Source organism: Magnolia sinica, chromosome 6, assembly GCF_029962835.1.
Source record: "Magnolia sinica isolate HGM2019 chromosome 6, MsV1, whole genome shotgun sequence".
NCBI lineage: Eukaryota > Viridiplantae > Streptophyta > Magnoliopsida > Magnoliales > Magnoliaceae > Magnolia > Magnolia sinica.
In genome coordinates this window covers 60,866,287-60,878,195 of record NC_080578.1, presented here as the reverse complement: position 1 = coordinate 60,878,195, position 11,909 = coordinate 60,866,287, and the positions used below count along the sequence as shown (strand labels likewise).

The following is an 11,909-nucleotide window of genomic DNA, read 5'->3' as shown; positions in this document are numbered from 1 at the left end:
GGACGGTTTTGGATAAAACATATAAATTAAGGTGGGCCCCACCTTCAGACATGCTATCCAGGTGGGCCACCATAGGCATGGATGGTGTGGATAAAACACACACTAAGGTGGGGTTCATCCGGGCGGCCACATAGCCATATCATCACTCAAAAACAATGGAGAGAGAAAAGGAAACACCCACCTTCTTTCTTTTTTTTTTTCTCCGTAGTGTTCCAAAGCTCTAATGAGGCCCTTCAATGGTGGAGATGGGCTTCTAATGGTTGGATTGAAGGCGATCTAAGGTGATTGTGGATGGAAATGGGAGGGCTACCATGGACATTTGGGAGTTCTCCTTGATGGAATGGGAAGAAAGAGAGGGAGAGAGAGATAAGAGAGAGAGGAGTTATTGCTTGTCATAATGATGGCCATCATAAATGCCTAGGTAAGGAGGTAAGGGGAGGTGTTAACTTAAGAGGATGAGCCATTATTACTTATGTAAGGACATGACACCTAAGGAATGGTGTCATAGGGGTAAGTAGGTCCCATAATGTGCGGTCCATAGTCATTATAATGCGCGGGCCACAACTTCTGATCTAAGCGTCACTTTGACGCACGAGACGCGACATTGGAACCGCGGCGACAATGCAGTCATAACGGTACAAGTTTCGAGTCGAGCCGGCTCAAATATACTGGACACGACTCAAGATTGTGCGCAAATGCCAATAACAGATCGCGAGTCACCGAAATTCGACTGAAAGGACCGTAAAAGCTTGTAAAGCAATACAGTATAGGATACGGGTCTTACACATAAAGAAGTTTTACATATTAAAAGTTGGTTTTGTATTGCGTGAACAATTTAAAGAGAAGAAAATTTCCATAGTAAAAGGGGTAATTTTGGAAGCAAAATTTATTTTTAATAGAAAAACTTATGGAGCGCATTCCACGTTCATCATTAAGCCAGGCTCCTATCGCGGAAAGAATTCAGTGAAAAACCACTTAGTGCTTTCCCTCTTCAGTGTTAATAACGCATTAACAAACACCACTAAACTCGAAATATTTTCCCAATTTCGCATTAAGTGCAAAAATTCAGTGTTAACAAATAGGCCCTAAGTCTAGAGGACTAAGTCTTTCGGTTGGGCCTCATTTTCTTGGATCGACATAACTTAAAATATGCTACCTGGATTCTTTTTTACTGAAATACTGATCGGTCGTACATGCTTATTCCTTCCGGTGAACCTAATGGGCCCTATTTCCTTGCCATAATGTTGAGTGTGAAATATTACATATTTTTCCCTATTTATACATTGGTTTTGTAAACATGATAGTGCTTAATCGATTTAATTATGCATGTTTTCATGTGCGAGGTGATTTCGAGAGCTAAAGGTGAAATTGATGCCAAAAGGAAGATTTATGCTTAAAAGATTACTAAATGAAGATTTGGAGATTTGGAAGTCATTAATGAAGAATTCACATGCCAAAGATCCAAGAAAATCAAGTGAGGAATGAAGAGAATTAAATATTTGAAGTGAAGAAAAGGAATCCTGAAATTGCCCTGAAAACAAACATATTCCTGAAATTGTCCTGAAAAAGTATATTCTGAAACTATGTGTCTATTTTGGGAAACTGGGAAGAGTACGTAAATTTGAGGTAGTTTCTAAAATTTTCCAACTTAGTGTAAAAGTTAGAGTTCCACAAGTATAAATAGGACTCCCTAGGATGCTCCAAAACATCTTTTAGGGTTTGGAAAGGTCTCAAAGAGCATACACAAGGGTAGAACATCCACCAAAGAGTTTTTCTTATTCCCTAGTTTATTTTTCACACTATGTTTAAGAGATTTGGTTTCAATCATGTCTATGGTTGGCTAAACCTCTTAACTAGGGCTAAGAGGTGAAGCTTGTAGCGTGTTTGGATGATTATCTTACTTTGATTCTTGTTCTTATTAAACCTCATTGATTTCTAGTTTGATATTAGAGGAATAGTTTCAGTTTTTTATGATTTATTGTGACTCAAATTACAATAGATGCTGTACTAGCTTTGGATATCTTCTTTTCCTGTTTTGAGATTGTGAGATTAGTAAATTCCATTGTTTACCATCGTCTCCTGAACATGGTAGGGTGATGGAATCCCCTCCAATCATCAGAATTCTCCTCCATTGAGAATTAGGTTAATGAAAAGTTTAAATTTGATTTAAATTGCTTTATCTTCCAATTGGATAGGATATGACTCCAATTCCAATTGTGTTCCCTGAATCAAGTAAGATAGCATCTTGATAGCTACAAGTGGATCCTTGACACCCTAGTTCCCACCTTTAAATTCATGAGTTTTAATCAACATTATTCACCATTACTCTTAATTATTCAGATTTCAATTTAGATCTTTTTCTAGTTCTAGTTGTAGTTATTTTCAGAATACGTACAAGTTTAGTCCCTGTGGATTCAACCTCGGTCTTATAGAGTTATTACTACATCGCGACCCTACACTTGGGGTTGTGAATAAGTTTTTGGAGACTACAGCTTCATTTTTTTTTAGATTAATTAGTTTTGGAATTAGTTTAAGATTAAGATTAGTTCTTCTTTTTTGTTTCTAGGTTAGAATTTTCTAAATTTATTTCTAGAAGTAACTTTGTTTTCTGTTTTGTAAAACCCTAGCATAACAGTCTTAATTGGGTAACTTCTCTCCAACTCTCTCTTATCTTTTCTAAATTTCTTATTTGCTTTATTTAGTTTTCTTTTTCTTAGGTTTAGTTTTGTTTAGTTGTTTAAGGGTTGTGAATGTTTCATGCCCAAGTGGGTTCGTGACAACACTCGACGTTTCTTAAGTGAACGAGGATTAGTCGAAGGGTTGCCTATCCATCACCAGATTAGACACCACTTGAGATCCTTTAAGTCGATTGAAGTGATGGCTGCAATTTACCTCAACCTCCAGTTAAGGAAATCCAAGAGGAAAATGAGGTGCACAACGCACCCCTACCTCGTACTCTACAAGATTATTTACAATCGGCGGGGGTGAGTACGCCTTCCTGCATGGTCTTTCCACTTAATGTAGGAAACGTGAACAACAATCCTGGAGTGATACAACTCCTTCCCAAGTTTCATGGACTAGATTCTGAAAGTCCATACCTGCACATCAAAGATTTTGATGAAATAGTCGCTACATTACACTTCTCAAATGTGTTTGAGGACACAATGCAACTTAAATTATTTCCTTTTTTTTATTGAAAGAGAAGGCTAAGACATGGATGCACTCCTTAAAGCCAAGATCCATTGGTACATGGACCAAGATGACTTGAGAATTTCTCAAAAAGTTTTTCCCGTTTAATAAAACTAACACTTTAAGGAAGGAGATCATGAACTTTGCTCAGAAAGAGGAAGAGACCTTCTTCCAATGCTGAGAAAGGTTCAAAGATCTCACAAATTCCTGTCCACATCATGGCTACGAAATATGGGGAACAATAAGTTTTTTCTATAATAGATTAACTTCACCAATGCGCTAGTTCGTAGAGATGATGTGTAATGGTGAATTTATGAATAAAGAGGCCAATGATGCGTGGGATTACCTTAATCAATTGGAAGATAACGCGTAATCATATGACACCTCTCCAAGACTCACCCCTTCTAAACCTACTCAATCAAAGGATGGGGGAGAAATTTATGTCTTAAAAGAGGAAGACGATATGAGTGCAAGAGTGGTCAATCTCACGAGAAAAGTTGAGGTCATAGAACTTAAGAAGGCAGAACCCGAAAAGGCTGCGGAAGTTTTTTATAGTATTTGTGCTTGTAACATATATACAATTGAGAATTGTCCAACAATTCCTGCTTTTCAAGAGATATTGAACATGCAATCAAATGTCGTAAACAACTACCAAAGACTCAGTGTGGGCATCAGTCCAGATCGGAGTGGATTGGGTCCAACTCGATCTTATCCGGTATCTTAATGGCTTAACCCGAACTCGATCCGATCCGGGACCGAGTCCGGGTCACTTGACTCAGACCGATCCGATGTATGGTTAGCCTGACCTGAACCGAGTCCGACTCGGTCAGGGAGAACGAGTTGGATCGGGTTGGGTACGATTCGGATTGTATGAATTTAATCCAACTATTTCATATGGTGTGGTCCACTTCAACCTTTAATATACCGCCTTTTTGTGCTCAAGGCCTAAAATGATCTGTCAAAATGAATGAACGACTTAGATAAAACATACACATCAAGGTGGGCCCCACATGACATTGAAAGAACTTTCATCCACCATATTCACATTTTCATCAGACTGTTAACGTGCATTGCAAGAAATTGCAATGCCTTGCTTTTCACACAAGCAGAGTCTGCTTGCACGGTGTGACTTCTTTATTGAAGTTAGCGAGCTCTGTAGGTCTGATCATGGGGTATGTGTTATATCCAAAAAGTCCATCCATTTGACGAGCTCGTCTTAAGGCTTGAGATAAAAAATAAGACAAATCTAACTATCAAGTGGACCACACGAATTATTTAATGGTAAAAATCATTCTCTACTGCTATTTGTGGTGTGGTCCAGATGATCTTTAGATATTATTCATTTTTTGGATAATGCTCTATAATTATCTCTAGAAATATATCAACAGTGTAGATATAATAAATACATCACTGTGGGGCCCATATAACTTTGATCTCCTTTGAACCGTTCGTACAACTCGGAGCTCGAGGAGCGCCAGACGCCAGTAGTGTACTGGAAATGGATTGGCTACTCCCCCTGCCACCAGCCAACGGTGGGTGGTCAGTGCTCTGTGGGCCTCGACATGATGTTTGTGTTTCATCCATGTCCTTCATCTATTATTATAGATCATTTTATGTTATTAGAAAAAAAAATGAGGTATATCTATATCTTAATTGGACCACGTTATAGGAAACAATGTTGAATGAATGTTGACCATTAAAAACATTTTGGAGGCCATAAAAGTTTTTAATCAAGCTGATATTTATTTTTTCCCTTCATCTGGGTCCTTATGACCTGATCAATAGATTCAATGACAAATAAATAGTACAATGGGCCTGAGGAGGATTATAATGGTGGATATCCAATCATTATTGTTTTCCTGTGGTGTGGTCCACCTGAGAATTATATCCCTATCATTTTTTTTATAAAGCCCTAAAATGATCTGTAAAATGGATGAACGGAATGGATGAAACACATACATCATGGTGGGGCCCATAGAGCATCGACCACCAGCCACAGTACTGGTGTCACAGGGAGTAACCAATCCGTCCGCCAGTACTCGTCTTCGTCTTCGCACACGACACATACCAGCAGCAGTATAGCTAGTGTGTGGTACTCCAGCAAGTCTGCTTCTTGTACCGAGTAAACTCTATTAGGGCCTACCATTAAAATGCATGTGATTATCCGTTCCGGATAGGGTCGGGTTGGGTCGGATCGGATTTTATTGGATCGGATTGGTCCGGGTAGATATGGATCCGAACCCTACGCTGCCCTACTCGATCCGCCCTGATCTACCCTGTCGGATCGGGTCAGGATTGCCTAACTCTACCAAAGACCTTTAAGAGGACCCACCTCAAATACATACAATTCCAGCTGGAGAAACCACCCAAATTTCTGTTGGAGGAATGGACAAAAAGCTAACCCACAAGAGACCCTTAGTCAGTTTTTAAATCAAAAGAGACCTTAAGAGGATATGATTCAAAAATTTATACAAAACCAAGAGCTATTCAACTAGAATATGGCATAAACATTCTAGTATATCAAAATAACAATGGGAATGTTTGCATCATCCATTCAAAGGATTGATTCACTCTTAGCGAGTGGGGAGAAAGGGATGCTTCTAGCCCAACCTCTCCCCAATCCAAAACCACAATGTGAAATAAGATGGAACGAGTTAAGTATATCACCACTCTTAGGAGTGGGAAGACAATTGACCAAGTTATTCCAGTAAGGGCTGAAAGCCAAAGGACCCATAATAGATGAGAATGATAGACCTAGCAATGCTCCACATGGGTTAGAACCGGAACCTCAAAGTAAGCTGATTGCGCCATTCCCTCAACAGTTGATTGCACCAAAACCTCTCTCTAACTCTCAGAATATTTTAGAGGTGCTTAAGCAAGTGAAGGTCAATATTCCTCTACTGGATGCCATGAAACAAATACCTTCATCTGCCAAATTTCTGAAAGATCTATGCACTACCAAAAGACGACAAAATATTCAAAAGAAATTTTTTCTGACAGAAAAAGTGAGTGCCATCCTCAAGCAAGATGTGCCACAAAAATATAAAGATCCTGGTAGCCCAACTATCACTTGTATAATAGGGAATCACCAGATTGAGCACGTACTTCTTGACTTAGGAGTGAGCATTAATTTAATTCCTTTTTCGGTATACGAACAATTAGGTCTAGGTGAATTAAAACCCACCAGGACCACATTACAACTTGCAGATTGCTCAGTTCGTGTACTGAGAGGGATGATTGATGATGTTTTAGTCCAGGTTGATAAATTCTACTATCCAGTAGACTTTATTATCTTGGATACTCAACCCATCGTAGATATGAGCACCCAAATTTTTGCCATTCTTGGTCGCCCATTCCTTCCTATATCAAATGCTATCATTAATTGTAGGAATAAAATTATGAATTTATCTTTCAAAAATATGACATTGGAGCTCAATATTTTTTTTCAACATAAGTAAACAGTTAGATGATGTTGATGATATCTACGACATTAATTTGATAGATTCTTTCATGGAAGATTGAGAACTTTTAACTCTATACTCTGACCCTATAGAGACATGCTTGGACCACTCCCTTGATTTAGATGATGACATGATTAGGGAGATGGATGCCATGCTTGATGCTATGCCGGTACTTGAAGTTAACCGGTGGAGGCCACAATTTGAAGAATTACTTTAAACCGATGTAGTGCATCTACTGTCTAGCCTCAAAGCGCCGAAGCTTGACCTGAAACATTTGCCCTCTGATCTTAAATATGTCTTTTTAGGTCAAGATGAGACATACCTAGTGGTGATTTCTTCCCACCTTTAGAAAGAACAAGAGAGTGTGCTTATCTCCACTCTCATTGAGCATAAAGGAGCCATTGGATGGTTTATTACAAACCTCAAGGAAATTAACCCTTTGATTTGTACTCACCGCATTCATCTTAAGGATAATGCGAAAACCTCCCGACAAGCACAATGTCGACTCAATCCAAACATGAAAGAAGTGGTTAGGGCTGAGGTACTTAAGTTGTTGGATATGAGTATCATATACCCTATATCCGACAATTAATGGGTGAGTCCAACTCAGGTGGTTCCTAAGAAGTTCGTAATCACCATCGTAGCCAATGCTGATAATGAACTCGTGCCAACTAGAGTCACTACGGGTTAGAGAATGTGCATTGACTATAGAAAATTGAATACCGTCACAAGGGAGGACCACTTTCCTTTGCCCTTCTTTGATCAAATTTTAGAAAGGCTAGCTGGTCATTCTTACTAATGCTTCCTTGATGGATATTCGAGCTACAATCAGATAGAGATAGCCCCTGAAGATCAAGAAAAGACAACCTTCACATGTCCCTTTAGTACATTTGCTTACTGAAGGATGCCATTCGGTCTGTGCAATGTCCCCGCTTCTTTTCAGTGATGCATGTTAAGTATTTTTTCTAACATGGTGAGGTAATATTTAGAGGTCTTCATGGATGAATTCTCTATCTTTGGTCCATCCTTCACCGAGCATTTGCAAAATCTGAAAAATGTGTTGAAGCGATGTAAGGAAGAGAATTTGATTCTAAATTGAGAGAAGTGCCATTTCATGGTTCCTAAGGGAATTGTTTTTGGACACATAATTTTTTTCATGGGAATTGAGGTAGACAAGGCTAAAATTGACCTTATCTCTAACTTGCCTCCACCCAAGAGCATACGTGACGTGCGATCCTTCTCAGGACACGCCAAATTTTATAGACGATTCATAAAGAACTTTAGTCATCTCTCTCGTCCTTTATGTAATCTACTTCAAAAGGATACACCATTCGAGGGTAGTGAATAATGCCAAAGAGTTTTTTCTAAGCTAAAGGGCATGTTGACTACCGCTCCTATCATGAAGCCACCTGATTGGAGCATCCATTTTGAGATTATGTGCAATGCATCTGACTATGCTATTGGGGCGGTATTAGGCTAGAGAAAAGAGAAGAAGCCCTATGTAATTCACTATGCGAGCAGAACTCTAAATTCTGCCCAAGTGAACAACTCTACTACGGAGAAGGAGCTCTTAGCAGTAGTGTTCGCTTTGGACAAATTTAGGTCATACTTAATCGAATCCAAGATTGTCATTTACACTGATCATGTGGCATTGAAGTACCTTCTTTTTAAGAATGATGCTAAGCCCGCTTGATAAGATGGATCCTTCTACTCCAAGAGTTTGAATTAAAAATATGAGATAAAAAGGGAGTAAAGAACGTAGTGGCTGACCATCTCTCGAGACTTGATCTTCCCAATCCCCTTGAAACTACACCTATAAATGACATATTCCCTAACGAATAACTGTTTAAACTCTCCCAACTACCTTGGTTTGCTGACATTGCAAATTATCTTGCCACAGGTTTCAAGCCGACACATTAGACTGCGAAAGATAAGAAAAATTCTTCGCTGAGGTACGTAAATTTGAGGTGATTTCTAGATTTTTCCAACTCAGTGCGAAAGTTAGAGTTCCACAATTATAAATAAGACACCCTAGGATGCTCCAAAGCATCTTCTAGGGTTTGGAAAGGTCTCAAGGAGCATACACAAGGGTAGAGCAGCCGCTAAAGAGTTTTTCTTCTTCCCTAATTTATTTTTCATGCTTTGTTTAAGAGACTTGGTTTCAATCATGTTTATGGTTGGCTAAACCTCTTAGCTAGGGATAAGAGGTGAAGCTTGTGAAATTGCAGTAATGACCGCTTAAGTTGAAGTAGGAGTATGCCAATAGTCCTAGAGGGGGGTGAATAGGACTTTTTAAAATTTTATGCTTATTAACAATCCTATTAATCTAATCCTAAGTGATTAGGCATGAAGAGCATTAGGATATTATTAGAGTAACTCAAATGGCTTCCAAGCCAAATTGAGGATCCAATCACAAAGCTATTTGAATGATAAACATGAAACAATTTATAGTCTATTATGGATGTGACTGTGTGTGAAGTGTGATCAAATATAAAAGCATTTAAAGAAATCACACTAATAATAAGAGACAAAGATTAATCATAAACACAGACATTTTTATAGTGGTTCGACTACTTGTCTCCTTCACTCCCAGTAGATGCACTCAACCCTGGAGTGTGCCGGATTTCACTAAGGAGGTTTCACAGTGGTTCACCTCAAACCTAAGGTTTTAAATCAGGTTCACCTTTAACCTTTACAACCTACACTGAGGCTGATTGTTTATGCTCCCTGAGCAAGGGTCAACACATATCACCCGGTTTTAGGCACACTGGCTAAGGATCCACACAAGGAAGCTCTGTTTATGCTCCCACGAGCAAGGGTCAATACAACGCATCTGATTTTAGGCACACTGGCCAAGGATCCACACAAGGAACCTCTGTTTATGCTCTCCACAGAGCAAGGGTCAACATAACGCACCCACCAAGTACACTCCCGTCGGAGGCCTCTTACAAGGGCTTGCAAGGGTGAGAAACACCTTAGACCCAATCCTAAAAAGGAATGATCACAAGTGTCCTCTGGACTCTAATAACTTATAAATAAGTGGATGAGTCTCATTCAGCACATTGACGAAGATCTCCTCCTTTGTTAACGAAGAATCTTCTGCTTCCTTGATCCGCAACACAGATGATGTACCAATGCAAGGCTTCGGGTTGGGTTAAGGTGAAGACGGAATCCTACTCAATTAAATATTTTCCTATAAGGAAGATAAAGTGATTCCAGTCATCTATGCATTCAAGGCATCCCAGCTTAATAATTTTCCATTAAGGTAGTAGCTGGAGGGTCCTTGAATGCAGAAGTTAATTCCCCAATCCACTCTATTGAATATCAATGATGAGGGTGGATTGGAGGATGAACTCCCATGAGAGAAAGGGCTTTGGGTATATGATCTAAGTTAAAATACTCAAAAGCACTCTCTTCTTTCTCTACAAGCAACAATAGACAAGATCTCTTTATATAGGCAAAAGGTTCCAACGGATATAAAATGGTCACATTTATGATAGAGTTCGATATCATCGAGCGTATACTCTCGATTGCATCGACTTGTCGCTCGATGACACAAACTCAAATGTCATAAACTTTTGAACCCTTTTGCCAGCTGGTTGATAGAATCGAAACAAATGTCGATGTCATCGGATTTCAAACTCCGATATCATCGATGAGAGGATCGATTCATCGATACTTTGAAAAAATGAGAGAAACTTGCTATGAAATATTTCAGGTTTACAAGGATGATCGAGGGACTTTCGAGGTCATCGGAATTTGAATGTCGATGATATCGATATCTGTGTCGAGGCATCGATAAATCCAAAGGATTTTCGTTTAAGCTTGCTGGACAGTTTCTGTCCCTGTTCGATGCCATCGAAACCGTACCGATATCATCGATATTTGAATATCGATTCTATCGAGTGACCCTTGATCATAGATAAACCATCCTGAAATAATTGCTGAAGACTAGGCGCCCATGATCGATAACATCGCTGGCCTTCCGATATCATTGAGATTTGAATTTCGATGGTATCGAGAAGGGCTTCGATATATCGATGCACATGTGATTTTCTTAAGTAAAAACAGGGGCACCGGAGATCTGTCTGTCAATATTATCGAGTCACCTTCGATGGACTCGAGATTCAAATATCGATAATATCGATAGTATATCGATACAGCCATAAATCCATCCAGAGATATATGTGGTTGCTGGACATATTTTGTCCTCATATCGATTATATCGTTTAAGCATCGAGGACATCGACAGCATGGGTCGATCATAGTGATATGTGTATCGATAAAATCAACAAAGCAAGAAAACTTAGAGAATTTTTTTTATTTTTGAAACAGTTTTCTTAACTTAAAACTCCTATGATGTTCTAGTTTGTTTTAAGGGTTTTATATACCTGGTGTTTTGGGACATGGGATGTGAGGCTTAGATTTACCTGTGGCGAGCTTACACACATCCGGTTGAGGTAGACGCTTTGAATTGATCTTCCTATGAGCTTCTGCAGTCTAGCTGATTCAACACTCACGCTAATTGACAAACCAGGGCACTTTCAATCTCCCCCTTTGTCAATTACGTGACAAAATACCAAAACACCCTAGAGCAGTATCTAGACAACCACATCCTAAATTGTGTGTACATGCATTTTACACAATTTTACAATTTCTAGTGAAACCATGTACACAACCCAGTATCTGCTCCCCCTAACTGTAAACTCCCCTTATCTTGGTGCAGCTGCTCCCCCTAACACCTGCAGCACCATTCAAGCAGTTATATAATTTTTCGTTCGGGGTGTTTGAACTCTTCTCCCCCTTTTTGTCAGTCATTGACAAAAATATAGCAGTTGATATTGACTGAAGTTTGAAATATTGGGAAGAACCAACATTCAGAGGAATATGCATATAACAGATAAATGTATAATGATTAAACAGAGATCTAAAATATCTTCATGTTGGAATCCTATGCATGTAGGGGAGATTTAGTAAGGTGATGAGATAGATCAAAATGCATCACATACCATTTGCAATATAAGCCCAAACCAACAAAACAACGGAAATCATATATATGAATATCTCAGTAAAGAACAGTGATCAATGTACGCCATATCCAAACTAGACAAAACAAAGCACATACTGCCCAACTTTGGTAGAAAAAAACAGTTCGCAAAAAGAAACAAGCCCTTCCATGGGCACCCAGAAGTAGTAACAAACCCACACCGGGGCATATACAAGACAAAAAGATGTCAAACTGTCAAGAGGCTATCACAT

At 39.1% G+C, this 11,909-nt stretch overlaps 1 non-coding gene across 1 annotated transcript; it reads right to left on the bottom strand.

The window, feature by feature from the left end:
• Nucleotides 1–3,305: 3,305 nt before the first annotated feature.
• LOC131250434 (small nucleolar RNA R71) lies at nt 3,306–3,414 on the bottom strand. The gene has a single exon (XR_009173362.1). It is a non-coding gene; the product is annotated as a small nucleolar RNA R71 (small nucleolar RNA).
• Nucleotides 3,415–11,909: the final 8,495 nt, after the last annotated feature.